At 38.8% G+C, this 27180-nt stretch overlaps 18 non-coding genes across 18 annotated transcripts; all 18 read left to right on the top strand.

The window, feature by feature from the left end:
• The first annotated feature begins 2334 nt into the window (after nt 1–2334).
• TRNAR-CCU (transfer RNA arginine (anticodon CCU)) lies at nt 2335–2407 on the top strand. The gene has a single exon. It is a non-coding gene; the product is annotated as a tRNA-Arg (tRNA).
• A 6833-nt stretch (nt 2408–9240) lies between these two features.
• Nucleotides 9241–9313, top strand: TRNAR-UCG (transfer RNA arginine (anticodon UCG)). Its single transcript has one exon. It is a non-coding gene; the product is annotated as a tRNA-Arg (tRNA).
• Nucleotides 9314–10834: 1521 nt separating this feature from the next.
• Nucleotides 10835–10907, top strand: TRNAR-UCG (transfer RNA arginine (anticodon UCG)). Its single transcript has one exon. It is a non-coding gene; the product is annotated as a tRNA-Arg (tRNA).
• Nucleotides 10908–12424: 1517 nt separating this feature from the next.
• TRNAR-UCG (transfer RNA arginine (anticodon UCG)) lies at nt 12425–12497 on the top strand. The gene has a single exon. It is a non-coding gene; the product is annotated as a tRNA-Arg (tRNA).
• Nucleotides 12498–14015: 1518 nt separating this feature from the next.
• TRNAR-UCG (transfer RNA arginine (anticodon UCG)) lies at nt 14016–14088 on the top strand. The gene has a single exon. It is a non-coding gene; the product is annotated as a tRNA-Arg (tRNA).
• Nucleotides 14089–14890: 802 nt separating this feature from the next.
• TRNAR-CCU (transfer RNA arginine (anticodon CCU)) lies at nt 14891–14963 on the top strand. The gene has a single exon. It is a non-coding gene; the product is annotated as a tRNA-Arg (tRNA).
• A 1521-nt stretch (nt 14964–16484) lies between these two features.
• Nucleotides 16485–16557, top strand: TRNAR-CCU (transfer RNA arginine (anticodon CCU)). Its single transcript has one exon. It is a non-coding gene; the product is annotated as a tRNA-Arg (tRNA).
• Nucleotides 16558–17201: 644 nt separating this feature from the next.
• TRNAQ-UUG (transfer RNA glutamine (anticodon UUG)) lies at nt 17202–17274 on the top strand. Its single transcript has one exon. It is a non-coding gene; the product is annotated as a tRNA-Gln (tRNA).
• An 802-nt stretch (nt 17275–18076) lies between these two features.
• On the top strand, nt 18077–18149 carry TRNAR-CCU (transfer RNA arginine (anticodon CCU)). The gene has a single exon. It is a non-coding gene; the product is annotated as a tRNA-Arg (tRNA).
• A 1501-nt stretch (nt 18150–19650) lies between these two features.
• TRNAR-CCU (transfer RNA arginine (anticodon CCU)) lies at nt 19651–19723 on the top strand. The gene has a single exon. It is a non-coding gene; the product is annotated as a tRNA-Arg (tRNA).
• Nucleotides 19724–20367: 644 nt separating this feature from the next.
• Nucleotides 20368–20440, top strand: TRNAQ-UUG (transfer RNA glutamine (anticodon UUG)). The gene has a single exon. It is a non-coding gene; the product is annotated as a tRNA-Gln (tRNA).
• Nucleotides 20441–21958: 1518 nt separating this feature from the next.
• On the top strand, nt 21959–22031 carry TRNAR-UCG (transfer RNA arginine (anticodon UCG)). The gene has a single exon. It is a non-coding gene; the product is annotated as a tRNA-Arg (tRNA).
• Nucleotides 22032–22833: 802 nt separating this feature from the next.
• Nucleotides 22834–22906, top strand: TRNAR-CCU (transfer RNA arginine (anticodon CCU)). Its single transcript has one exon. It is a non-coding gene; the product is annotated as a tRNA-Arg (tRNA).
• A 644-nt stretch (nt 22907–23550) lies between these two features.
• Nucleotides 23551–23623, top strand: TRNAR-UCG (transfer RNA arginine (anticodon UCG)). Its single transcript has one exon. It is a non-coding gene; the product is annotated as a tRNA-Arg (tRNA).
• Nucleotides 23624–24425: 802 nt separating this feature from the next.
• Nucleotides 24426–24498, top strand: TRNAR-CCU (transfer RNA arginine (anticodon CCU)). The gene has a single exon. It is a non-coding gene; the product is annotated as a tRNA-Arg (tRNA).
• Nucleotides 24499–25142: 644 nt separating this feature from the next.
• Nucleotides 25143–25215, top strand: TRNAR-UCG (transfer RNA arginine (anticodon UCG)). The gene has a single exon. It is a non-coding gene; the product is annotated as a tRNA-Arg (tRNA).
• An 802-nt stretch (nt 25216–26017) lies between these two features.
• TRNAR-CCU (transfer RNA arginine (anticodon CCU)) lies at nt 26018–26090 on the top strand. The gene has a single exon. It is a non-coding gene; the product is annotated as a tRNA-Arg (tRNA).
• Nucleotides 26091–26737: 647 nt separating this feature from the next.
• TRNAR-UCG (transfer RNA arginine (anticodon UCG)) lies at nt 26738–26810 on the top strand. Its single transcript has one exon. It is a non-coding gene; the product is annotated as a tRNA-Arg (tRNA).
• The last annotated feature ends 370 nt before the right edge of the window (nt 26811–27180 follow it).

The following is a 27180-nucleotide window of genomic DNA, read 5'->3' on the forward strand; positions in this document are numbered from 1 at the left end:
AGCTCTTCCAATAGTCTTATAGCCATCATGTTCTCATTCCTAATTAATAATAAAGTGGAGTACATACTGCACAGTCATTTAGATTGCATCTTCAGTCTAAAATCTAGTGCATTTAAGTGGCATTCAAAAGTGCTTCTATGTACATGCACTGAATATGTACTAGGTTTGCAGAATTCTGACTTGACAGAATGGGTTTTAGCTTAAGTGTGTGTAGATGAACTGCAAGGTGTGTAAGTATGTGTTCATGTAGTGCTTCAAGTGTAAAATCTGTATGATTTGTGCAGTTAAAGTGCTCATTTTGCCTACGAGAAAGAAAAGTACTACAGAAGAATTATAAAGGATTGGCACATTGGCTGCCTTTGCTGATGACACAGATGGCTTATTTGTAAAGCACTGGTCTATTAAGTTGCAGAGTGTGGTTGAACTTGGTTAGTAGACTTGGTGCCTGTTTCTGTGTCCTGCTGAAGACAAGGACGGCTTGATACCACTGTCAAAGCCCAGTATATTGAGAAAAGCATCCATGGAAGAACACGTGTTGATTCGAAAATGGTTCTCCTCCAATATCTCTCCACTTGCTAGAAATACAGAGTCTCCATTATAGCACAGAACAGAGTGTTAAAGTCGGGGATGGAAGAGGATGAAAATTGGAAGTTTACTTATGGAGAGAACTGAGAAATGTCCTGTGTGCAGACACCAGTGTTGGACGATTGAATACATTTAAATAATGCCTCTAGATTACTGGCATTTATCTGTGCCTCTGTGGCCTAATGGATAAGGCACTGGCCTCCTAAGCCAGGGATTGTGCGTTCGAGTCCCATCTGAGGTGCAAACCAATGTCCGCTCTTCCTTTTCCAGAAAAATAAATATATTTATTACATGCTTCCTCTCAGAAGCTTATGAGGTATTAGGAACTTTGAAATGGTACCATTTTACTTCTGTACTCTTCAGAGTCATGTTGATGTTCTGAAACTACAAAGTAGATTTTTAAACACCTATCTTTGTCAGATGCATTTTTGACCAGGCAGAAGATATTCCTTTGGAAAAAATTATTTGAATTGGATTGGTGTAACTGTTGTTTCTAGAGGTGGTGAAAGGCGTTCAGCTACTTGAATAGGGCAAGTCAGGATTCATGAAATGTATACAACCTTTGAGTGTGTGTAAATTGGAATATCCAGGAAGGAGCAGTTTGTACAACTTTCAAAACAGTTTCTCTCCACTTCTGGAAACATCCAGAGCTATGTAAAGCATTTACTGAGCTTTAATCTCATGAAGAAAGAGGTTTAAATACAAAAAAGAAAACAAAAGATTATCGTACTGGTGACATTCTCATTATATAGATTCCAAAAAAGTGCTTTAATTGAAAGAAGCTGAAAAAAACACAATGGGATGTAAACCTAAATAACTATAAATAATATATTTTCCATCCTTGCATACCACCTACAGTATAAAAATAAACACAGCAGGACACATGACCGCATGGCCTAATGGATACGGCGTCTGACTTCGGATCAGAAGATTGAGGGTTCGAGCCTCTTTTTGACAATGACCACACAATTCAGGTTTCCATTCAGAATGGAAGCAAGCTCTTCCAATACTCTTATAGCCATCATGTTCTCATTCCTAATTAATAATAAAGTGGAGTACATACTGCACAGTCATTTAGATTGCATCTTCAGTCTAAAATCAAGTGCATTTAAGTGGCATTAAAAAGTGCTTCTATGTACATGCACTGAATATGTACTATCTTTGCAGAATTCTGACTTGACAGAATGGGATTTAGCTTAAGTGTGTGTAGATGAACTGTACGGTGTGTAAGTATGTGTTCATGTAGTGCTTCAAGTGTAAAATCTGTATGATTTGTGCAGTTAAAATGCTCATTTAGCCTACGAGAAAGAAAAGTACTACAGAAGAATTATAAAGGATTGGCACATTGGCTGCCTTTGCTGATGACACAGATGGCTTATTTGTAAAGCACTGGTCTATTAAGTTGCAGAGTGTGGTTGAACTTGGTTAGTAGACTTGGTGCCTGTTTCTGTGTCCTGCTGAAGACAAGGACGGCTTGATACCACTGTCAAAGCCCAGTTTATTGAGAAAAGCATCCATGGAAGAAGAAGTGTTGATTCGAAAATGGTTCTCCTCCAATTTCTCTCCACTTGCTAGAAATACTGAGTCTCCATTATAGCACAGAACAGAGTGTTAAAGTCGGGGATGGAAGTGGATGAAAATGGGAAGTTTACTTAAGGAGAGAACTGAGAAATGTCCTGTGTGCAGACACCAGTGTTGGACGATTGAATACATTTAAATAATGCCTCTAGATGGCTGATATTTATCTGTGCCTCAGTGGCCTAATGGATAAGGCACTGGCCTCCTAAGCCAGTGATTGTGGGTTTGAGTCCCATCTGAGGTGCAAACCAATGTCCTCTCTTACTTTTCCAGAAAAATAAATATATTTATTACATGCTTCCTCTCAGAAGCTTATAAGGTATTAGAAACTTTGAAATGGTACCATTTTACTTCTGTACTCTTCAGAGTCATGTTGATGTTCTGAAACTACAAAGTCGATTTTTGAAACACCTATCTTTGTCAGATGCATTTTTGACCCGGCAGAAGATATTCCTTTGGTAAAAATCATTTGAATTGGATTGGTGTAACTGTTGTTTCTAGAGGTGGTGAAAGGCTTTCAGCTACTTAAATAGGGTAAGTCAGGATTCATGAAATGTAAACAACCTTTGAGTGTGTGGAAGAGGGAAAACATGGCGGCCGGCTAGGGAGCAGGTCGCGGATGTCTGGAGCCATGGCGGTGCTGATCTGAGCTAAAGGCTATAGCTGTGGTCTGGTGTAAACTCTCAGGAAGGTGTCACTTACGTGGAAATCTTTGGAGATCTCGTTTCCGATCTTAAAACGAGCTACCGGGCGATTTTGGAGGCCGTTTGTCGGCCGTTTGTTGTCTCCTCGCAGCGTATGGTGGAGACTTCGGCTGTGCAGGCGGCTGAAAGTGAGGGGGAGGAGTCGCGTAATCCATCGGCTGGTTGCTGGGGGAGAGCGGCTCAAGGCATCGGCAGAGGACGCCGAATACTGGCAAAAATCGGGACCCCTACGTGTGGTGGACGAGGGCGAGGAGAAGAAAACCTTGCAAACTCCCCTCCTGCCCCATTACTGGAGAGAAGCGCTGTTGAAGTGGTTGCATCCACACGGGAAAAGGAGGTCATATTAACACAAGTAAGTAAAGGGGCAGAAGCGAAGGGGAAAGTAAGATATCAATTAAGGAGTAACAAACTTGGGGATCTGAATAACCCTGATAACAGCGAATTTGCCTTGGGAAAACCAAAAACACCGCAAATACAAAAAAAAGACTTAAAAAAAAAGGGGACGGATAAAGAAGTAAATCTTAATAAAATTAAAGAATCCCCCTCAAGAAAAAGCAAAAAGAAGAGGCAAAAAGGGGCTGGGCTTAATTTTTCAACGACTCCTTCACTTAATTCATATTTTAAACCAGTCCCAAAAATCTTGGTTTTGAAACCACATTCTACAGCTCAAGCCCAATCATCTACTTGTCAGTTAGTGTACCCTCTGCCTCTGTAGAGGTAGAAGTAGAACAGGATTGGTCTACTCTTTCGACTCCCAACCCTTTTCAAGTACTTGAAGTGGATATGGATTCAGATAAAGGTGGAATGCTTACTATAAATGCAGATATAACAGCAGAAGATTTATTAGTGGCTCCAGATGAACTGACTGTTGTAGAAAATGATGAGAGAGATGAGAGAGATATGAGAGACGATATATTTGCAATGCCGAATAACATAATAAGTAGTGGACAAATGCTGATTACCACAGAAGGACCCCGAGTAGAACAACTCTTAATACAACAAGATAACCTAGCTACATCAGCTACATCAGACTTGTCGGTTTTGGAGCTGCTAAGAAAACTAGAAAAAGATATTCATCTAGGTTTCGAAGCCTCTAGAAGAAACCAGGAAAGTATAAGCACTACGTGCACACTACTGGAAGACAAAATTGATAAACTAAGTATTCGTACAGGAGAAATTGAGTCAGATATGAAAGTCATGCAAGGAAAAATACAGGATAATCGTAAGGAAATTGAGAGTTTAATTGTTAGAGACAAAGAATCTGATGAAAGAATAGAGAGGTTGGAGAATATGCAAAGACGCAACAACTTAAAAATTCTAAAAGTGCCCGAAGGAAAGGAGGGGTCAGATATAAAAAGTTTTGTAGTACAGTTATTAAAGAAAGAACTGCCGCTAGTAGAGACAGAAGAAATGTTGTTGCGGGACATTCAGAGAGTACATCGAGATCCATTCAGGTTAAATCCAAATCGTTCTAAACCTAGAAAAATTTTGATTAATTTCCTGACGTATTCTCTAAAAGAAAAGATTTTGACAGCTGCTCTTAAGAAAAAGGGCATACTGATTGACGGAGTCGCTGTGGATATTAGGTCTGACCTGTCCCCTGCTACAGCAAATAGACAGTGGGAACTAGGAAAACGATTGTTACCTCTAAGAGAAATAGGGGCTACGGCCCAATTGAAATTTCCTGCGTTCCTGAAAGTTATGTGGCAAAACAAGATGTATACATTTCGTACAGTAGAAGAAGTAGACGCCTTTCTGGATAGCTCTCAGGAAGAGTAGATTATAGACCACAGAAAGCTAAACAATAGAAACGATGCACCGCCATCGCGACATCCACCGGCCTAGGCCATGGGAGTTTTGGCTGGGTTTTCCAGGGAGGGAATGGGAGGGGGGAAGGGAAAGTAGGTTCTGGGGGAAGGGGAGGGGTTGGGGAGGGGGGGGTCATGGGAGAAAATAAGAAAAATATTCCTCAGGAGCTACCTCACTGCCAAATAAGTAGAAAGGAAACATGGGTTAATTCTTATGAGTGGGATAACTAATAAGGAGCTAAGGTTCCTCACATGGAATGTGAATGGTCTCCGGGTTAAAATGAGGAGATTATCAATATTGAAATATTTGGAAGACTGTTCTGCTCATGTGATCATTATACAAGAAACGCATTTAACGGAGACTGAAAGTAAGGATATTTTCGGTACTCAAAAGTGGATTGCTAATGCTATCTATACTCCCCAAGATCTAGTAACTAAAGGGGTGGCTATTCTGATCAGGAAAGGAATTGACATTGTGGTCGAAAATAAATTAGCAGATAGAAGAGGAAGATGGGTGATTGTTAAGTTAAGATTGGCAGGGGAAGCCTTTATACTAGTTGGGTATTATGGCCCGAATGCTGACGACCCAACAGTATTAGAAAAAATTGAGGTGGAATTATTAGAATTCTCTGGTAAAATCACTATGGCTGGAGATTTCAATACAGTTTTGGACTATAAGTTGGATAGAACTGGGAATGACAGAGCAATAGTAAATGGCAAAATGACAGCTAAGATAAAGATGATAATGGTACAACAAGGTTTGTGTGATATATGGAGGTGGAAAGCTCCACAACAGATAGGATTTACTTTTCACAATAAAAAATATAAACATAGTTCACGGATAGATTTCTTTTTGGTAGATACTAGGCTAAAGGAAAGGGTCACGAAAGTCGAACATATAGGGGCACATCTATCAGATCACTCAGCTGTGAGTTTGAATTTAAGTTTAGATGCAGATGAGGGGAGCTCAGTCTGGAGATTAGATAGAACTATTTTAGCGGATGACGAATTTTTAGAAGCCTTAAACGAAGAGTTACGAGTTTTTCTGGATGTGAATGCTGGATCAGCGAAGGATGATATAGTTTGGGAGACTTGTAAAGCCTTTATGAGAGGGAGATTGGGAGCTCAGGGGGCTAAGAAGCGGAGGCTGTATAAAAATTTGATTACTAACTTGGAGAAAGAAATACGAGATTGCGAAAGTAGTCAAATAGCACAGGCAGGGAATATTTCCGGAGAGAGGGTCAAGAATAGACTTTTAGATTTAAAAATAGAACTTACGGCAGTACTTGCTCGAAGAGTCAAAGAAAGGTGGGAGGCTAGTCAGCTGGCACATTTTTCATATGGAGAGGGCTGTGGTAAGCTACTAGCGTGGAAAGCCAAGAAAGACTTTGTACGTAATCAAATAAAAGAAATTAAGAAGTCGAATTCAGGAGAAGTTATAACAGAGCGGAAGCAGATTGTACAAGCATTCTATGATCATTTTGTAAACGTCTATACAGAGGATCTCTGTCCGAGTGAAGTAGAGATAGAAAGTTGGCTATCTATGATGAAACCACTCTCTGATGATTATATGGAGGAGTTGAATAAGGAAATCACTCAAGATGAAGTGTTGAGAGTCATCAAGGAGAGCAAAAGAGGGAAAGCCCCTGGCCCGGATGGCCTCCCAGGGGAGGTATATAAAGTGTTAAGTGAAGTAATTGCTCCCACATTATGTCAATTATACAACAAAATTTTCAGAGGGGAAGTAAAAATACCTAGTTCGTGGAATGAGGCAATAATTACTTTAATTCTTAAACCAGGGAAGTCCCCTAGGAGTCTAGATGCCTACAGACCGATCTCGCTTTTAAATTGTGATTACAAATTCTTCTCAAAGATCTTGGCTGATAGACTTGGTAAAGTTACACATAAACTGATTCACGAAGATCAAAGAGGTTTCATTAAGGCAAGGTACCTAAAAGAATTAACATTCTCACTGATTGGAATGATAGATCTGGCCTCTAATTTTGATCTCCCCTTGGCAGTAATAGCCTTAGATGCTGCCAAGGCTTTTGATCGAGTCAACTTTACTTATCTAAAAACTCTCTTGCAATATCTTAACTTGGGAGATAAATTTACGCAATCTCTTTTTGCTTTGTATTGTTCACCGACATCGCGTGTTTTGGTTAATGGCACTCTCACACATCCTATTAAAGTAATGCGGGGCACCAGACAAGGGTGTCCTTTATCGCCCTTGCTTTTCAATATATATATTGAGCCTTTTGCTTGCAAGATCAGAGCCGCAGAACAGATCCCCCCTTTTGTGTCTATGGACTGGACTAAGAAACTAGGGTTATATGCAGACGATATTATTGTATATTCCTCGAATTTGTTGTTTTCCTTGGAAAATCTGGTTAGAATAGCAAAGGAATTTGGAAAAATCTCAGGTTACCAGATAAATCAGGATAAGACTGAAATTATGGCCTGGAACCTTAATACAGGGGATGTGAAAACAACTACAGAAATGAGATACTTGGGGGTTAGGATAACACAAAAGATTGATGATCTGGCAAAAACTAATTTTGATAGGATTAAAAAAGAAGTTGCTGCTACACTAAAAGGATGGATGAATTTACCTCTCTCTATATATGGTCGATCTAATCTAGTAAAAATGGTGATTGTACTGAAAATTACTTTTTTTGTTTGAGACTATTCCACTCGGTTTTAAAAAGGAATGGCTGGTTAAATTACAGAGTATGATAACATCTTTCATCTGGGCGTCAAAAGGCTCTCGAATCTCATGGAAAAAACTAAGGAGGAGACTTAATAAAGGAGGGTTGGCGGCCCCAGATATTCAAATTTATGCATGGGCTTTTTGTTTAAAAAACTGTAGGATGCTGTTGGGTACCCTATTTAAATCTCCGATTGGAGAAATGTTTGGTTTTTTGCTGAAAAGGTCTGGATATAACGATTTTGGTTTTTTATATAAGTTCTCAGGCCCTAAATTTTTTAAAAAGGTGCGACTCAAGATTTTGCGAGATTTGGCAGAGATATGGTATAAAATCAGAAAAGTAGTAAAACTGCCCTATTTTAGTCATATGGCTCCAATCTGGGAATCTCCCGGTGCTCCAGCTTGGACAAAAGATGCGGTGGCACTACAATTGAAAAAGGAGCCTGATTTGCAAAGGTGGAAGGACTTGTTTTCAGATGGCAAACTTATACCATGGAGTGTATGCCAACAAATGTGGGGACCGGTTTTCTCAAAATATAAATACTTGCAGATCCAAAGCTGGGTTAATGATGTGGAAACAGAGATTGGGACTGAAAATGATTTTGAGCTGAAGTTGGAGACAGAGACCTTTAAAAAGGAAGTTGCTTTTTGGTATTGGATGATATTAGAAATGGAGGATGGACCGTTTGTCTTGCCAGAGACCCTGTGGATGGAGAGCTTGCCAAGGATCGCGACGGAAAACCAATGGCAAGTAACTATGTCTATGCTATATAGTATTGTTAAGCCTGCAAACCTAAGGCGAAATCTCTTGTTTACCATCCACAGGGCATATTGGTCTCCTTATAGACTTTCCAAATTCAAAGCTGGTGGAATTGTTGGGTGTCCGAAATGTAAAGCTCCGAATGTGGATGATTTGCATATGTTTGTCTCCTGTCCAAAAATAACGCAATTCTGGATAGATGTAAGTAGTTCTCTCTCCAAATCTCTGAACCAACGCATTGAGGTAAGCCCAGAATTAATTATTATGGGGAGATATGACTTAGAAAATAGAGCTATGAATAATAATGTTAGACTTATTTTCTATGCTATGTTGTTGGCGCGCAGAGAGATATGCAAGTTATGGGTCTCACCGCTTAGTCCTAGTCTAATGGATTGGATTTTAGCCATGAGGTATATGGCTAAGCTTGATATCTTAGACTATTCCAAGAGAAATCGAGGATTTTGGTTACCCTTCCTTTTATGTTTTGGCTGAATACTTTGTGTTAATTTCCGATGATTAAGCCCGTGCCTATCTCGCTGGTACATGGCACCCCAGGATGAAAAATAGAGATGGAGGAAGACACACCTGTTGAGTCAGGTGGCCAAGAGGGGCGGTTCAGAGAAAGGCCAGACTCAAGAATAGGAGATGTTTATGCCCCATTACTCTAAACCAGCCTATGAGATAAAAAGCCCAGTGGTGGTTTAAGATTGAAGTTATGGGTGGCGAGGTGGCAAATGAGGAAATAAAATAAAAAAATAAAAATAAAAAAAAACTTTGAGTGTGTGTAAATTGGAATATCCAGGAAGGAGCAGTTTGTACTACTTTCAAAACAGTTTCTCTCCACTTCTGGAAACATCCCGAGCTATATAAAGCATACACTGAGCTTTAATCTCATGAAGAAAGAGGTTTAAATGCAAAAAAGAAAACAATAGCTTATCGTACTGGTGACATTCTCATTATATAGATTCCAAAAAAGTGTTTTAATTGAAAGGAGCTGAAAGAAAACACAATGGGATGTAAACCTAAATAACTATAAATATTATCTTTTACATCTTTGCATAGCACCTACAGTATAAAAATAAACGCAGCAGGACACAGGACCGCGTGGCCTAATGGATAAGGCGTCTGACTTCGGATCAGAAGATTGAGGGTTCGAGTCCCTTCGTGGTCGGTTTTTGACAATGGTCACACAATTCAGGTTTCCATTCAGAATGGAAGCAGGCTCTTCCAATACTCTTATAGCCATCATGTTCTCATTCCTAATTAATAATAAAGTGGAGTACATACGGCACAGTCATTTAGATTGCATCTTCAGTCTAAAATCTAGTGCCTTTAAGTGGCATTAAAAAGTGCTTCTATGTACATGCACTGAATATGTACTAGGTTTGCAGGATTCTGACTTGACAGAATGGGTTTTAGCTTAAGTGTGTGTAGATGAACTGCAAGGTGTGTAAGTATGTGTTCATGTAGTGCTTCAAGTGTAAAATCTGTATGTTTTGTGCAGTTAAAGTGCTTATTTTGCCTACGAGAAAGAAAAGTACTACAGAAGAATTATAAAGGATTGGCACATTGGCTGCCTTTGCTGATGACACAGATGGCTTATTTGTAAAGCACTGGTCTATTAAGTTGCAGAGTGTGGTTGAACTTGGTTAGTAGACTTGGTGCCTGTTTCTGTGTCCTGCTGAAGACAAGGACGGCTTGATACCACTGTCAAAAGCCAGTTTATTGAGAAAAGCATCCATGGAAGAAGAAGTGTTGATTTGAAAATGGTTCTCCTCCAATTTCTCTCCACTTGCTAGAAATACAGAGTCTCCATTATAGCACAGAACAGAGTGTTAAAGTTGGGGATGGAAGAGGATGAAAATGGGAAGTTTACTTAAGGAGAGAACTGAGAAATGTCCTGTGTGCAGACACTAGTGTTGGACGATTGAATACATTTAAATAATGCCTCTAGATTGCTGGTATTTATCTGTGCCTCAGTGGCCTAATGGATAAGGCACTGGCCTCCTAAGCCAGGGATTGTGGGTTCGAATCCCATACGAGGTGCAAATCAATGTCCACTCTTACTTTTCCAGAAAAATAAATATATTTATTACATGCTTCCTCTCAGAAGCTTATAAGGTATTAGGAACTTTGAAATGGTACCATTTTACTTCTGTACTCTTCAGAGTCATGTTGATGTTCTGAAACTACAAAGTCGATTTTTGAAACACCTATCTTTGTCAGATGCATTTTTGACCCGGCAGAAGATATTCCTTTGGAAAAAATCATTTGAATTGGATTGGTGTAACTGTTGTTTCTAGAGGTGGTGAAAGGCTTTCAGCTACTTAAATAGGGTAAGTCAGGATTCATGAAATGTATACAACCTTTGAGTGTGTGTAAATTGGAATATCCAGGAAGGAGCAGTTTGTACTACTTTCAAAACAGTTTCTCTCCACTTCTGGAAACATCCCAGGCTAAATAAAGCATACACTGAGCTTTAATCTCATGAAGAAAGAGGTTTAAATGCAAAAAAGAAAACAATAGCTTATCGTACTGGTGACATTCTCATTATATAGATTCCAAAAAAGTGTTTTAATTGAAAGGAGCTGAAAGAAAACACAATGGGATGTAAACCTAAATAACTATAAATATTATCTTTTCCATCCTTGCATAGCACCTACACTATAAAAATAAACACAGCAGGAAGCATGACCGCGTGGCCTAATGGATAAGGCGTCTGACTTCGGATCAGAAGATTGAGGGTTCCAGTCCCTTCGTGGTCGGTTTTTGACAATGGTCACACAATTCAGGTTTCCATTCAGAATGGAAGCAGGCTCTTCCAATACTCTTATAGCCATCATGTTCTCATTCCTAATTAATAATAAAGTGGAGTACATACTGCACAGTCATTTAGATTGCATCTTCAGTCTAAAATCTAGTGCCTTTAAGTGGCATTAAAAAGTGCTTCTATGTACATGCACTGAATATGTACTAGGTTTGCAGAATTCTGACTTGACAGAATGGGTTTTAGCTTAAGTGTGTGTAGATGAACTGCAAGGTGTGTAAGTATGTGTTCATGTAGTGCTTCAAGTGTAAAATCTGTATGATTTGTGCAGTTAAAGTGCTCATTTTGCCTACGAGAAAGAAAAGTACTACAGAAGAATTATAAAGGATTGGCACATTGGCTGCCTTTGCTGATGACACAGATGGCTTATTTGTAAAGCACTGGTCTATTAAGTTGCAGAGTGTGGTTGAACTTGGTTAGTAGACTTGGTGCCTGTTTCTGTGTCCTGCTGAAGACAAGGTCGGCTTGATACCACTGTCAAAGCCCAGTTTATTGAGAAAAGCATCCATGGAAGAAGAAGTGTTGATTCGAAAATGGTTCTCCTCCAATATCTCTCCACTTGCTAGAAATACAGAGTCTCCATTATAGCACAGAACAGAGTGTTAAAGTCGGGGATGGAAGAGGATGAAAATTGGAAGTTTACTTATGGAGAGAACTGAGAAATGTCCTGTGTGCAGACACCAGTGTTGGACGATTGAATACATGTAAATAATGCCTCTAGATTACTGGCATTTATCTGTGCCTCAGTGGCCTAATGGATAAGGCACTGGCCTCCTAATCCAGGGATTGTGCGTTCGAGTCCCATCTGAGGTGCAAACCAATTCCACTCGTCCTTTTCCAGAAAAATAAATATATTTATTACATGCTTCCTCTCAGAAGCTTATGAGGTATTAGGAACTTTGAAATGGTACCATTTTACTTCTGTACTCTTCAGAGTCATGTTGATGTTCTGAAACTACAAAGTAGATTTTTAAACACCTATCTTTGTCAGATGCATTTTTGACCCGGCAGAAGATATTCCTTTGGAAAAAATGATTTGAATTGGATTGGTGTAACTGTCGTTTCTAGAGGTGGTGAAAGGCTTTCAGCTACTTGAATAGGGCAAGTCAGGATTCATGAAATGTATACAACCTTTGAGTGTGTGTAAATTGGAATATCCAGGAAGGAGCAGTTTGTACAACTTTCAAAACAGTTTCTCTCCACTTCTGGAAACATCCAGAGCTATGTAAAGCATTTACTGAGCTTTAATCTCATGAAGAAAGAGGTTTAAATGCAAAAAAGAAAACAAAAGATTATCGTACTGGTGACATTCTCATTATATAGATTCCAAAAAAGTGCTTTAATTGAAAGGAGCTGAAAAAAACACCATGGGATGTAAACCTAAATAACTATAAATAATATATTTTCCATCCTTGAATACCACCTACAGTATAAAAATAAACAAGCAGGACACACGACCGCGTGGCCTAATGGATAAGGCGTCTGACTTCGGATAAGATGATTGAGGGTTCGAGTCCCTTCGTGGTCGTTTTTTGACAATGGCCACACAATTCAGGTTTCCATTCAGAATGCAAGCAGGCTCTTCCAATACTCTTATAGCCATCATGTTCTCATTCCTAATTAATAATAAAGTGGAGTACATACTGCACAGTCATTTAGATTGCATCTTCAGTCTAAAATCTAGTGCATTTAAGTGGCATTAAAAAGTGCTTCTATGTACATGCACTGAATATGTACCAGGTTTGCAGAATTCTGACTTGACAGAATGGGTTTTAGCTTAAGTGTGTGTAGATGAACTGCAAGGTGTGTAAGTATGTGTTCATGTAGTGCTTCAAGTGTTAAATCTGTATGATTTGTGCAGTTAAAATGCTCATTTTGCCTACGAGAAAGAAAAGTACTACAGAAGAATTATAAAGGATTGGCAACTGGCTGCCTTTGCTGATGACACAGATGGCTTATTTGTAAAGCACTTGTCTATTAAGTTGCAGAGTGTGGTTGAACTTGGTTAGTAGACTTGGTGCCTGTTTCTGTGTCCTGCTGAAGACAAGGACGGCTTGATACCACTGTCAAAGCCCAGTTTATTGAGAAAAGCATCCATGGAAGAAGAAATGTTGATTCGAAAATGGTTCTCCTCCAATATCTCTCGACTTGCTAGAAATACAGAGTCTCCATTATAGCACAGAACAGAGTGTTAAAGTCGGGGATGGAAGAGGATGAAAATTGTAAGTTTACTTATGTAGAGAACTAAGAAATGTCCTGTGTGCAGACACCAGTGTTGGACGATTGAATACATTTAAATAATGCCTCTAGATTACTGGCATTTATCTGTGCCTCAGTGGCCCAATGGATAAGGCGCTGGCCTCCTAAGCCAGGGATTGTGGGTGTGAGTCCCATCTGAGGTGCAAACCAATGTCCACTCTTCCTTTTCCAGAAAAATAAATATATTTACTACATGCTTCCTCTCAGAAGCTTATGAGGTATTAGGAACTTTGAAATGGTACCATTTTACTTCTGTACTCTTCAGAGTCATGTTGATGTTCTGAAACTACAAAGTAGATTTTTAAACACCTATCTTTATCAGATGCATTTTTGACCCGGCAGAAGATATTCCTTTGGAAAAAATGATTTGAAGTGGATTGGTGTAACTGTTGTTTCTAGAGGTGGTGAAATGCTTTCAGCTACTTGAATAGGGCAAGTCAGGATTCATGAAATGTATACAACCTTTGAGTGTGTGTAAATTGGAATATCCAGGAAGGAGCAGTTTGTACTACTTTCAAAACAGTTTCTCTCCACTTCTGGAAACATCCCGAGCTATATAAAGCATACACTGAGCTTTAATCTCATGAAGAAAGAGGTTTAAATGCAAAAAAGAAAACAATAGCTTATCGTACTGGTGACATTCTCATTATATAGATTCCAAAAAAGTGCTTTAATTGAAAGGAGCTGAAAAATAACACAATGGGATGTAAACCTAAATAACTATAACTAATATATTTTCCATCCTTGCATACCACCTACAGTATAAAAATAAACACGCAGGACACATGACCGCGTGGCCTAATGGATAAGGCGTTTGACTTCGGTTCAGAAGATTGAGGGTTAGAGTCCCTTCGTGGTCGGTTTTTGACAATGGTCACACAATTCAGGTTTCCATTCAGAATGGAAGCAGGCTCTTCCAATACTCTTATAGCCATCATGTTCTCATTCCTAATTAATAATAAAGTGGAGTACATACTGCACAGTCATTTAGATTGCATCTTCAGTCTAAAATCTAGTGCATTTAAGTGGCATTAAAAAGTGCTTCTATGTACATGCACTGAATATGTACTAGGTTTGCAGAATTCTGACTTGACAGAATGGGTTTTAGCTTAAGTGTGTGTAGATGAACTGCAAGGTGTGTAAGTATGTGTTCATGTAGTGCTTCAAGTGTAAAATCTGTATGATTTGTGCAGTTAAAGTGCTCATTTTGCCTACGAGAAAGAAAAGTAGTACAGAAGAATTATAAAGGATTGGCACATTGGCTGCCTTTGCTGATGACACAGATGGCTTATTTTTAAAGCACTGGTCTATTAAGTTGCAGAGTGTGGTTGAACTTGGTTAGTAGACTTGGTGCCTGTTTCTGTGTCCTGCTGAAGACAAGGACGGCTTGATACCACTGTCAAAGCCCAGTTTATTGAGAAAAGCATCCATGGAAGAAGAAGTGTTGATTCGAAAATGGTTCTCCTCCAATATCTCTCCACTTGCTAGAAATACAGAGTCTCCATTATAGCACAGAACAGAGTGTTAAAGTCGGGGATGGAAGAGGATGAAAATTGGAAGTTTACTTATAGAGAGAACTGAGAAATGTCCTGTGTGCAGACACCCGTGTTGGACGATTGAATACATTTACATAATGCCTCTAGATTGCTGTCATCTATCTGTGCCTCAGTGGCCTAATGGATAAGGCACTGGCCTCCTAAGCCAGGGATTGTGGGTTCGAGTCCCATCTGAGGTGCAAACCTATGCCCACTCTTACTTTTCCAGAAAAATAAATATATTTATTACATGCTTCCTCTCAGAAGCTTATAAGGTATTAGGAACTTTGAAATGGTACCATTTTACTTCTGTACTCTGCAGAGTCATGTTGATGTTCTGAAACTACAAAGTCGATTTTTGAAACACCTATCTTTGTCAGATGCATTTTTGACCCGGCAGAAGATATTCCTTTGGAAAAAATCATTTGAATTGGATTGGTGTAACTGTTGTTTCTAGAGGTGGTGAAAGGCTTTCAGCTACTTAAATAGGGTAAGTCAGGATTCATGAAACGTATACAACCTTTGAGTGTGTGTAAATTGGAATATCCAGGAAGGAGCAGTTTGTACTACTTTCAAAACAGTTTCTCTCCACTTCTGGAAACATCCCGAGCTATATAAAGCATACACTGAGCTTTAATATCATGAAGAAAGAGGTTTAAATGCAAAAAAGAAAACAATAGCTTATCGTGCTGGTGACATTCTCATTATATAGATTCCAAAAAAGTGTTTTAATTGAAAGGAGCTGAAAGAAAACACAATGGGATGTAAACCTAAATAACTATAAATATTATCTTTTCCATCCTTGCATAGCACCTACAGTATAAAAATAGACACAGCAGGACACATGACCGCGTGGCCTAATGGATAATGCGTCTGACTTCGGATCAGAAGATTGAGGGTTCCAGTCCCTTCGTGGTCAGTTTTTGACAATGGTCACACAATTCAGGTTTCCATTCAGAATGGAAGCAGGCTCTTCCAATACTCTTATAGCCATCATGTTCTCATTCCTAATTAATAATAAAGTGGAGTACATACTGCACAGTCATTTAGATTGCATCTTCAGTCTAAAATCTAGTGCATTTAAGTGGCATTAAAAAGTGCTTCTATGTACATGCACTGAATATGTACTAGGTTTGCAGAATTCTGACTTGACAGAATGGGTTTTAGCTTAAGTGTGTGTAGATAAACTGCAAGGTGTGTAAGTGTGTGTTCATGTAGTGCTTCAAGTGTAAAATCTGTATGATTTGTGCAGTTAAAGTGCTCATTTTGCCTACGAGAAAGAAAAGTACTACAGAAGAATTATAAAGGATTGGCACATTGGCTGCCTTTGCTGATGACACAGATGGCTTATTTGTAAAGCACTGGTCTATTAAGTTGCAGAGCGTGGTTGAACTTGGTTAGTAGACTTGGTGCCTGTTTCTGTGTCCTGCTGAAGACAAGGACGGCTTGATACCACTGTCAAAGCCCAGTTTATTGAGAAAAGCATCCATGGAAGAAGAAGTGTTGATTCGAAAATGGTTCTCCTCCAATATCTCTCCACTTGCTAGAAATACAGAGTCTCCATTATAGCACAGAACAGAGTGTTAAAGTCGGGGATGGAAGAGGATGAAAATTGGAAGTTTACTTATGGAGAGAACTGAGAAATGTCCTGTGTGCAGACACCAGTGTTGGACGATTGAATACATTTAAATAATGCCTCTAGATTACTGGCATTTGTCTGTGCCTCAGTGGCCTAATGGATAAGGCACTGGCCTCCTAAGCCAGGGATTGTGAGTTCGAGTCCCGTCTGAGGTGCAAACCAATGTCCACTCTTCCTTTTCCAGAAAAATAAATATATTTATTACATGCTTCCTCTCAGAAGCTTATGAGGTATTAGGAACTTTGAAATGGTACCATTTTACTTCTGTACTCTTCAGAGTCATGTTGATGTTCTGAAACTACAAAGTAGATTTTTAAACACCTATCTTTGTCAGATGCATTTTTGACCCGGCAGAAGATATTCCTTTGGAAAAAATGATTTGAATTGGATTGGTGTAACTGTTGTTTCTAGAGGTGGTGAAAGGCTTTCAGCTACTTGAATGAGGCAAGTCAGGATTCATGAAATGTATACAACCTTTGAGTGTGTGTAAATTGGAATATCCAGGAAGGAGCAGTTTGTACAACTTTCAAAACAGTTTCTCTCCACTTCTGGAAACATCGAGAGCTATGTAAAGCATTTACTGAGCTTTAATCTCATGAAGAAAGAGGTTTAAATGCAAAAAAGAAAACAAAAGATTATCGTACTGGTGACATTCTCATTATATAGCTTCCAAAAAAGTGCTTTAATTGAAAGGAGCTGAAAAAAACACCATGGTTTGTAAACCTAAATAACTATAAATAATATATTTTCCATCCTTGCATACCACCTACAGTATAAAAATAAACACAGCAGGACACCTCACCGCGTGGCCTAATGGATAAGGCGTCTGACTTTGGATCAGAAGATTGAGGGTTCGAGTCCCTTCGTGGTCGGCTTTTGACAATGGCCACACAATTCAGGTTTCCATTCAGAATGGAAGCAGGCTCTTCCAAAACTCTTATAGCCATCATGTTCTCATTCCTAATTAATAATAAAGTGGAGTACATACTGCACAGACATTTAGATTGCATCTTAAGTCTAAAATCTAGTGCATTTAAGTGGCATTAAAAAGTGCTTCTATGTACATGCACTGAATATGTACTAGGTTTGCAGAATTCTGACTTGACAGAATGGGTTTTAGCTTAAGTGTGTGTAGATGAACTGCAAGGTGTGTAAGTATGTGTTCATGTAGTGCTTCAAGTGTAAAATCTGTATGATTTGTGCAGTTAAAGTGCTCAATTTGCCTACGAGAAAGAAAAGTACTACAGAAGAATTATAAAGGATTGGCACATTGGCTGCCTTTGCTGATGACACAGATGGCTTATTTGTAAAGCACTGGTCTATTAAGTTGCAGAGTGTGGTTGAACTTGGTTAGTAGACTTGGTGCCTGTTTCTGTGTCCTGCTGAAGACAAGGACGGCTTGATATCACTGTCAAAGCCCAGTTTATTGAGAAAAGCATCCATGGAAGAAGAAGTGTTGATTCGAAAATGGTTCTCCTCCAATATTTCTCCACTTGCTAGAAATACAGAGTCTCCATTATAGCACAGAACAGAGTGTTAAAGTCGGGGATGGAAGAGGATGAAAATGGGAAGTTTACTTATGGAGAGAACTGAGAAATGTCCTGTGGGCAGACACCCGTGTTGGACGATTGAATACATTTACATAATGCCTCTAGATTGCTGTCATCTATCTGTGCCTCAGTGGCCTAATGGATAAGGCACTGCCCTCCTAAGCCAGGGATTGTGGGTTCGAGTCCCATCTGAGGTGCAAACCTATGTCCACTCTTACTTTTCCAGAAAAATAAATGTATTTATTACATGCTTCCTCTCAGAAGCTTATAAGGTATTAGGAACTTTGAAATGCTACCATTTTACTTCTGTACTCTGCAGAGTCATGTTGATGTTCTGAAACTACAAAGTCGATTTTTGAAACACCTATCTTTGTCAGATGCATTTTTGACCCGGCAGAAGATATTGCTTTGGAAAAAATCATTTGAATTGGATTGGTGTAACTGTTGTTTCTATAGGTGGTGAAAGGCTTTCAGCTACTTGAATAGGGCAAGTCAGGATTCATGAAATGTATACAACCTTTGAGTGTGTGTAAATTGGAATATCCAGGAATGAGCAGTTTGTACAACTTTAAAAACAGTTTCTCTCAACTTCTGGAAACATCCAGAGCTATGTAAAGCATTTACTGAGCTTTAATCTCATGAAGAAAGAGGTTTAATTGCAAAAAAGAAAACAAAAGATTATCGTACTGGTGACATTCTCATTATATAGATTCCAAAAAAGTGCTTTAATTGAAAGGAGCTGAAAAAAACACAATGGGATTTAAACCTAAATAACTATAAATAATATATTTTCCATCCTTGCATACCACCTACAGTATAAAAATAAACACAGCAGGACGCATGGCCTAATGGATAAGGCGTCTGACTTCGGATCAGAAGATTGAGGGATCGAGTTGCTTTTTGACAATGGCCACACAATTCAGGTTTCCATTCAGAATGGAAGCAAGCTCTTCCAATACTCTTATAGCCATCATGTTCTCATTCCTAATTAATAATAAAGTGGAGTACATACTGAACAGTCATTTAGATTGCATCTTCAGTCTAAAATCTAGTGCATTTAAGTGGCATTAAAAAGTGCTTCTATGTACATGCACTGAATATGCACTAGGTTTGCAGAATTCTGACTTGAGAGAATAGATTTTAGCTTAAGTGTGTGTAGATGAACTGCAAGGTGTGTAAGTATGTGTTCATGTAGTGCTTCAAGTGTAAAATCTGTATGATTTGTGCAGTTAAAATGCTCATTTTGCCTAAGAGAAAGAAAAGTACTACAGAAGAATTATAAAGGATTGGCACATTGGCTGCCTTTGCTGATGAGACAGATGGCTTATTTGTAAAGCACTGGTCTATTAAGTTGCAGAGTGTGGTTGAACTTGGTTAGTAGACTTGGTGCCTGTTTCTGTGTCCTGCTGAAGACAAGGACGGCTTGATACCACTGTCAAAGCCCAGTTTATTGAGAAAAGCATCCATGGAAGAAGAAGTGTTGATTCGAAAATGGTTCTCCTCCAATATCTCTCCACTTGCTAGAAATACAGAGTCTCCATTATAGCACAGAACAGAGTGTTAAAGTCGGGGATGGAAGAGGATGAAAATGGGAAGTTTACTTATGGAGAGAACTGAGAAATGTCCTGTGTGCAGACACCCGTGTTGGACGATTGAATACATTTACATAATGCCTCTAGATTGCTGTCATCTATCTGTGCCTCAGTGGCCTAATGGATAAGGCACTGGCCTCCTAAGCCAGGGATTGTGGGTTCAAGTCCCATCTGAGGTGCAAACCTATGTCCACTCTTCCTTTTCCAGAAAAATAAATATATTTATTACATGCTTCCTCTCAGAAGCTTATGAGGTATTAGGAACTTTGAAATGGTACCATTTTACTTCTGTACTCTTCAGAGTCATGTTGATGTTCTGAAACTACAAAGTAGATTTTTAAACACCTATCTTTGTCAGATGCATTTTTGACCCGGCAGAAGATATTCCTTTGGAAAAAATGATTTGAATTGGATTGGTGTAACTGTTGTTTCTAGAGGTGGTGAAAGGCTTTCAGCTACTTGAATGAGGCAAGTCAGGATTCATGAAATGTATACAACCTTTGAGTGTGTGTAAATTGGAATATCCAGGAAGGAGCAGTTTGTACAACTTTCAAAACAGTTTCTCTCCACTTCTGGAAACATCCAGAGCTATGTAAAGCATTTACTGAGCTTTAATCTCATGAAGAAAGAGGTTTAAATGCAAAAAAGAAAACAAAAGATTATCGTACTGGTGACATTCTCATTATATAGCTTCCAAAAAAGTGCTTTAATTGAAAGGAGCTGAAAAAAACACCATGGGATGTAAACCTAAATAACTATAAATAATATATTTTCCATCCTTGCATACCACCTACAGTATAAAAATAAACACAGCAGGACACCTCACCGCGTGGCCTAATGGATAAGGCGTCTGACTTTGGATCAGAAGATTGAGGGTTCGAGTCCCTTCGTGGTCGCTTTTTGACAATGGCCACACAATTCAGGTTTCCATTCAGAATGGAAGCAAGCTCTTCCAATAGTCTTATAGCCATCATGTTCTCATTCCTAATTAATAATAAAGTGGAGTACATACTGCACAGTCATTTAGATTGCATCTTCAGTCTAAAATCTAGTGCATTTAAGTGGCATTAAAAAGTGCTTCTATGTACATGCACTGAATATGTACTAGGTTTGCAGAATTCTGACTTGACAGAATGGGTTTTAGCTTAAGTGTGTGTAGATGAACTGCAAGGTGTGTAAGTATGTGTTCATGTAGTGCTTCAAGTGTAAAATCTGTATGATTTGTGCAGTTAAAGTGCTCATTTTGCCTACGAGAAAGAAAAGTACTACAGAAGAATTATAAAGGATTGGCACATTGGCTGCCTTTGCTGATGACACAGATGGCTTATTTGTAAAGCACTGGTCTATTAAGTTGCAGAGTGTGGTTGAACTTGGTTAGTAGACTTGGTGCCTGTTTCTGTGTCCTGCTGAAGACAAGGACGGCTTGATACCACTGTCAAAGCCCAGTATATTGAGAAAAGCATCCATGGAAGAACAAGTGTTGATTCGAAAATGGTTCTCCTCCAACATCTCTCCACTTGCTAGAAATACAGAGTCTCCATTATAGCACAGAACAGAGTGTTAAACTCGGGGATGGAAGAGGATGAAAATTGGAAGTTTACTTATGGAGAGAACTGAGAAATGTCCTGTGTGCAGACACCAGTGTTGGACGATTGAATACATTTAATTAATGCCTCTAGATTACTGGCATTTATCTGTGCCTCAGTGGCCTAATGGATACGGCACTGGCCTCCTAAGCCAGGGATTGTGCATTCGAGTCCCATCTGAGGTGCAAATCAATGTCCACTCTTCCTTTTCCAGAAAAATAAATATATTTATTACATGCTTCCTCTCAGAAGCTTATGAGGTATTAGGAACTTTGAAATGGTACCATTTTACTTCTGTACTCTTCAGAGTCATGTTGATGTTCTGAAACTACAAAGTAGATTTTTAAACACCTATCTTTGTCAGATGCATTTTTGACCAGGCAGAAGATATTCCTTTGGAAAAAATTATTTGAATTGGATTGGTGTAACTGTTGTTTCTAGAGATGGTGAAAGGCTTTCAGCTACTTGAAAAGGGCAAGTCAGGATTCATGAAATGTATACAACCTTTGAGTGTGTGTAAATTGGAATATCCAGGAAGGAGCAGTTTGTGCAACTTTCAAAACAGTTTCTCTCCACTTCTGGAAACATCCAGAGCTATGTAAAGCATTCACTGAGCTTTAATCTCATGAAGAAAGAGGTTTAAATGCAAAAAAGAAAACAAAAGATTATCGTACTGGTGACATTCTCATTATATAGATTCCAAAAAAGTGCTTTAATTGAAAGGAGCTGAAAAAAACACAATGGGATGTAAACCTAAATAACTATAAATAAAATATTTTCCATCCTTGCATACCACCTACAGTATAAAAATAAACACGCAGGGCACATGACCGCGTGGCCTAATGGATAAGGCGTCTGACTTCGGATCAGAAGATTGAGGGTTTGAGTCCCTTCGTGGTCGGTTTTTGACAATGGCCACTCAATTCAGGTTTCCATTCAGAATGGAAGCAGGCTCTTCCAATACTTTTATAGCCATCATGTTCTCATCCCTAATTAATAATAAAGTGGAGTACATACTGCACAGTCATTTAGATTGCATCTTCAGTCTAAAATCTAGTGCATTTAAGTGGCATTAAAAAGTGCTTCTATGTACATGCACTGAATATGCACTAGGTTTGCAGAATTCTGACTTGAGAGAATAGATTTTAGCTTAAGTGTGTGTAGATGAACTGCAAGGTGTGTAAGTATGTGTTCATGTAGTGCTTCAAGTGTAAAATCTGTATGATTTGTGCAGTTAAAATGCTCATTTTGCCTACGAGAAAGAAAAGTACTACAGAAGAATTATAAAGGATTGGCACATTGGCTGCCTTTGCTGATGACACAGATGGCTTATTTGTAAAGCACTGGTCTATTAAGTTGCAGAGTGTGGTTGAACTTGGTTAGTAGACTTGGTGCCTGTTTCTGTGTCCTGCTGAAGACAAGGACGGGTTGATACCACTGTCAAAGCCCAGTTTATTGAGAAAAGCATCCATGGAAGAAGAAGTGTTGATTCGAAAATGGTTCTCCTCCAATATCTCTCTACTTGCCAGAAATACATTGTCTCCATTATAGCACAGAACAGAGTGTTAAAGTCGGGGATGGAAGAGGATGAAAATTGGAAGTTTACTTATGGAGAGAACTGAGAAATGTCCTGTGTGCAGACACCAGTGTTGGACGATTGAATACATTTAAGTAATGGCTCTAGATTACTGGCCTTTATCTGTGCCTCAGTGGCCTAATGGATAAGGCACTGGCCTCCTAAGCCAGGGATTGTGGGTTCGAGTCCCATCTGAGGTGGAAACCAATGTCCACTCTTCCTTTTCCAGAAAAATAAATATATTTATTACATGCTTCCTCTCAGAAGCTTATGAGGTATTAGGAACTTTGAAATCTTACCATTTTACTTCTGTACTCTTCAGAGTCATGTTGATGTTCTGAAACTACAAAGTAGATTTTTAAAAACCTATCTTTGTCAGATGCATTTTTGACCCGGCAGAAGATATTCCTTTGGAAAAAATTATTTGAATTGGATTGGTGTAACTGTTGTTTCTAGAGGTGGTGAAAGGCTTTCAGCTACTTGAATAGGGCAAGTCAGGATTCATGAAATGTATACAACCTTTGAGTGTGTGTAAATTGGTATATCCAGAAAGGAGCAGTTTGTACAACTTTCAAAACAGTTTCTCTCCACTTTTGGAAACATACAGAGCTATGTAAAGCATTTACTGAGCTTTAATCTCATGAAGAAAGAGGTTTAAATGCAAAAAAGAAAACAAAAGATTATCGTACTGGTGACATTCTCATTATATAGATTCCAAAACAGTGCTTTAATTGAAAGGAGCTGAAAAACAACACAATGGGATGTAAACCTAAATAACTATAAGTAATATATTTTCCATCCTTGCATACCACCTACAGTATAAAAATAAACACGCAGGGCACATGACCGCGTGGCCTAATGGATAAGGCGTCTGACTTCGGATCAGAAGATTGAGGGTTCGAGTCCCTTCGTGGTCGGTTTTTGACAATGGCCACACAATTCAGGTTTCCATTCAGAATGGAAGCAGGCTCTTCCAATACTTTTATAGCCATCATGTTCTCATCCCTAATTAATAATAAAGTGGAGTACATACTGCACAGTCATTTAGATTGCATCTTCATTCTAAAATCTAGTGCATTTAAGTGGCATTAAAAAGTGCTTCTATGTACATGCACTGAATATGTACTAGGTTTGCAGAATTCTGACTTGACAGAATGGGTTTTAGCTGAAGTGTGTGTAGATGAACTGTAAGGTGTGTAAGTATGTGTTCATGTAGTGCTTCAAGTGTAAAATCTGTATGATTTGTGCAGTTAAAAGGCTCATTTTGCCTACGAGAAAGAAAAGTACTACAGAAGAATTATAAAGGATTGGCACATTGGCTGCCTTTGCTGATGACACAGATGGCTTATTTGTAAAGCACTGGTCTATTAAGTTGCAGAGTGTGGTTGAACTTGGTTAGTAGACTTGGTGCCTGTTTCTGTGTCGTGCTGAAGACAAGGACGGCTTGATACCACTGTCAAAGCCCAGTTTATTGAGAAAAGCATCCATGGAAGAAGAAGTGTTGATTCGAAAATGGTTCTCCTCCAATTTCTCTCCACTTGCTAGAAATACTGAGTCTCCATTAAAGCACAGAACAGAGTGTTAAAGTCGGGGATGGAAGAGGATGAAAATGGGAAGTTTACTTAAGGAGAGAACTGAGAAATGTCCTGTGTGCAGACACCAGTGTTGGACGATTGAATACATTTAAGTAATGGCTCTAGATTACTGGCCTTTATCTGTGCCTCAGTGGCCTAATGGATAAGGCACTGGCCTCCTAAGCCAGGGATTGTGGGTTCGAGTCCCATCTGAGGTGGAAACCAATGTCCACTCTTCCTTTTCCAGAAAAATAAATATATTTATTACATGCTTCCTCTCAGAAGCTTATGAGGTATTAGGAACTTTGAAATCTTACCATTTTACTTCTGTACTCTTCAGAGTCATGTTGATGTTCTGAAACTACAAAGTAGATTTTTAAAAACCTATCTTTGTCAGATGCATTTTTGACCCGGCAGAAGATATTCCTTTGGAAAAAATTATTTGAATTGGATTGGTGTAACTGTTGTTTCTAGAGGTGGTGAAAGGCTTTCAGCTACTTGAATAGGGCAAGTCAGGATTCATGAAATGTATACAACCTTTGAGTGTGTGTAAATTGGTATATCCAGAAAGGAGCAGTTTGTACAACTTTCAAAACAGTTTCTCTCCACTTTTGGAAACATACAGAGCTATGTAAAGCATTTACTGAGCTTTAATCTCATGAAGAAAGAGGTTTAAATGCAAAAAAGAAAACAAAAGTTTATCGTACTGGTGACATTCTCATTATATAGATTCCAAAACAGTGCTTTAATTGAAAGGAGCTGAAAAACAACACAATGGGATGTAAACCTAAATAACTATAAGTAATATATTTTCCATCCTTGCATACCACCTACAGTATAAAAATAAACACGCAGGACACATGACCGCGTGGCCTAATGGATAAGGCGTCTGACTTCGGATCAGAAGATTGAGGGTTCGAGTCCCTTCGTGGTCGGTTTTTGACAATGGCCACACAATTCAGGTTTCCATTCAGAATGGAAGCAGGCTCTTCCAATACTTTTATAGCCATCATGTTCTCATCCCTAATTAATAATAAAGTGGAGTACATACTGCACAGTCATTTAGATTGCATCTTCATTCTAAAATCTAGTGCATTTAAGTGGCATTAAAAAGTGCTTCTATGTACATGCACTGAATATGTACTAGGTTTGCAGAATTCTGACTTGACAGAATGGGTTTTAGCTGAAGTGTGTGTAGATGAACTGTAAGGTGTGTAAGTATGTGTTCATGTAGTGCTTCAAGTGTAAAATCTGTATGATTTGTGCAGTTAAAAGGCTCATTTTGCCTACGAGAAAGAAAAGTACTACAGAAGAATTATAAAGGATTGGCACATTGGCTGCCTTTGCTGATGACACAGATGGCTTATTTGTAAAGCACTGGTCTATTAAGTTGCAGAGTGTGGTTGAACTTGGTTAGTAGACTTGGTGCCTGTTTCTGTGTCCTGCTGAAGACAAGGACGGCTTGATACCACTGTCAAAGCCCAGTTTATTGAGAAAAGCATCCATGGAAGAAGAAGTGTTGATTCGAAAATGGTTCTCCTCCAATTTCTCTCCACTTGCTAGAAATACTGAGTCTCCATTAAAGCACAGAACAGAGTGTTAAAGTCGGGGATGGAAGAGGATGAAAATGGGAAGTTTACTTAAGGAGAGAACTGAGAAATGTCCTGTGCGCAGACACCAGTGTTGGACGATTTAATACATTTAAATAATGCCTCTAGATGGCTAATATTTATCTCTGCCTCAGTGCCCTAATGGATAAGGCACTGGCCTCCTAAGCCAGTGATTGTGGGTTCGAGTCCCATCTGAGGTGCAAACCAATGTCTACTCTTAATTTTCCAGAAAAATAAATATATTTATTACATGCTTCCTCTCAGAAGCTTATAAGGTATTAGGAACTTTGAAATTGTACCATTTTACTTCTGTACTCTTCAGAGTCATGTTGATGTTCTGAAACTACAAAGTCGATTTTTGAAACACCTATCTTTGTCAGATGCATTTTTGACCCGGCAGAAGATATTCCTTTGGAAAAAGTCATTTGAATTGGATTGGTGTAACTGTTGTTTCTAGAGGTGGTGAAAGGCTTTCAGCTACTTAAATAGGGTAAGTCAGGATTCATGAAATGTATACAACCTTTGAGTGTGTGTAAATTGGAATATCCAGGAAGGAGCAGTTTGTACTACTTTCAAAACAGTTTCTCTCCACTTCTGGAAACATCCCGAGCTATATAAAGCATACACTGAGCTTTAATCTCATGAAGAAAGAGGTTTAAATGCAAAAAAAGAAAACAATAGCTTATCGTACTGGTGACATTCTCATTATATAGATTCCAAAAAAGTGTTTTAATTGAAAGGAGCTGAAAGAAAACACAATGGGATGTAAACCTAAATAACTATAAATATTATCTTTTCCATCCTTGCATAGCACCTACAGTATAAAAATAAACACAGCAGGACACAGGACCGCGTGGCCTAATGGATAAGGCGTCTGACTTCGGAACAGAAGATTGAGGGTTCGAGTCCCTTCGTGGTCGGTTTTTGAATGTGGTCACACAATTCAGGTTTCCATTCAGAATGGAAGCAGGCTCTTCCAATACTCTTATAGCCATCATGTTCTCATTCCTAATTAATAATAAAGTGGAGTACATACGGCACAGTCATTTAGATTGCATCTTCAGTCTAAAATCTAGTGCATTTAAGTGGCATTAAAAAGTGCTTCTATGTACATGCACTGAATATGTACTAGGTTTGCAGAATTCTGACTTGACAGAATGGGTTTTAGCTTAAGTGTGTGTAGATGAACTGCAAGGTGTGTAAGTATGTGTTCATGTAGTGCTTCAAGTGTAAAATCTGTCTGATTTGTGCAGTTAAAGTGCTCATTTTGCCTACGAGAAAGAAAAGTAC

Source organism: Lissotriton helveticus, chromosome 5_1 (assembly GCF_964261635.1).
Source record: "Lissotriton helveticus chromosome 5_1, aLisHel1.1, whole genome shotgun sequence".
Lineage (NCBI taxonomy): Eukaryota > Metazoa > Chordata > Amphibia > Caudata > Salamandridae > Lissotriton > Lissotriton helveticus.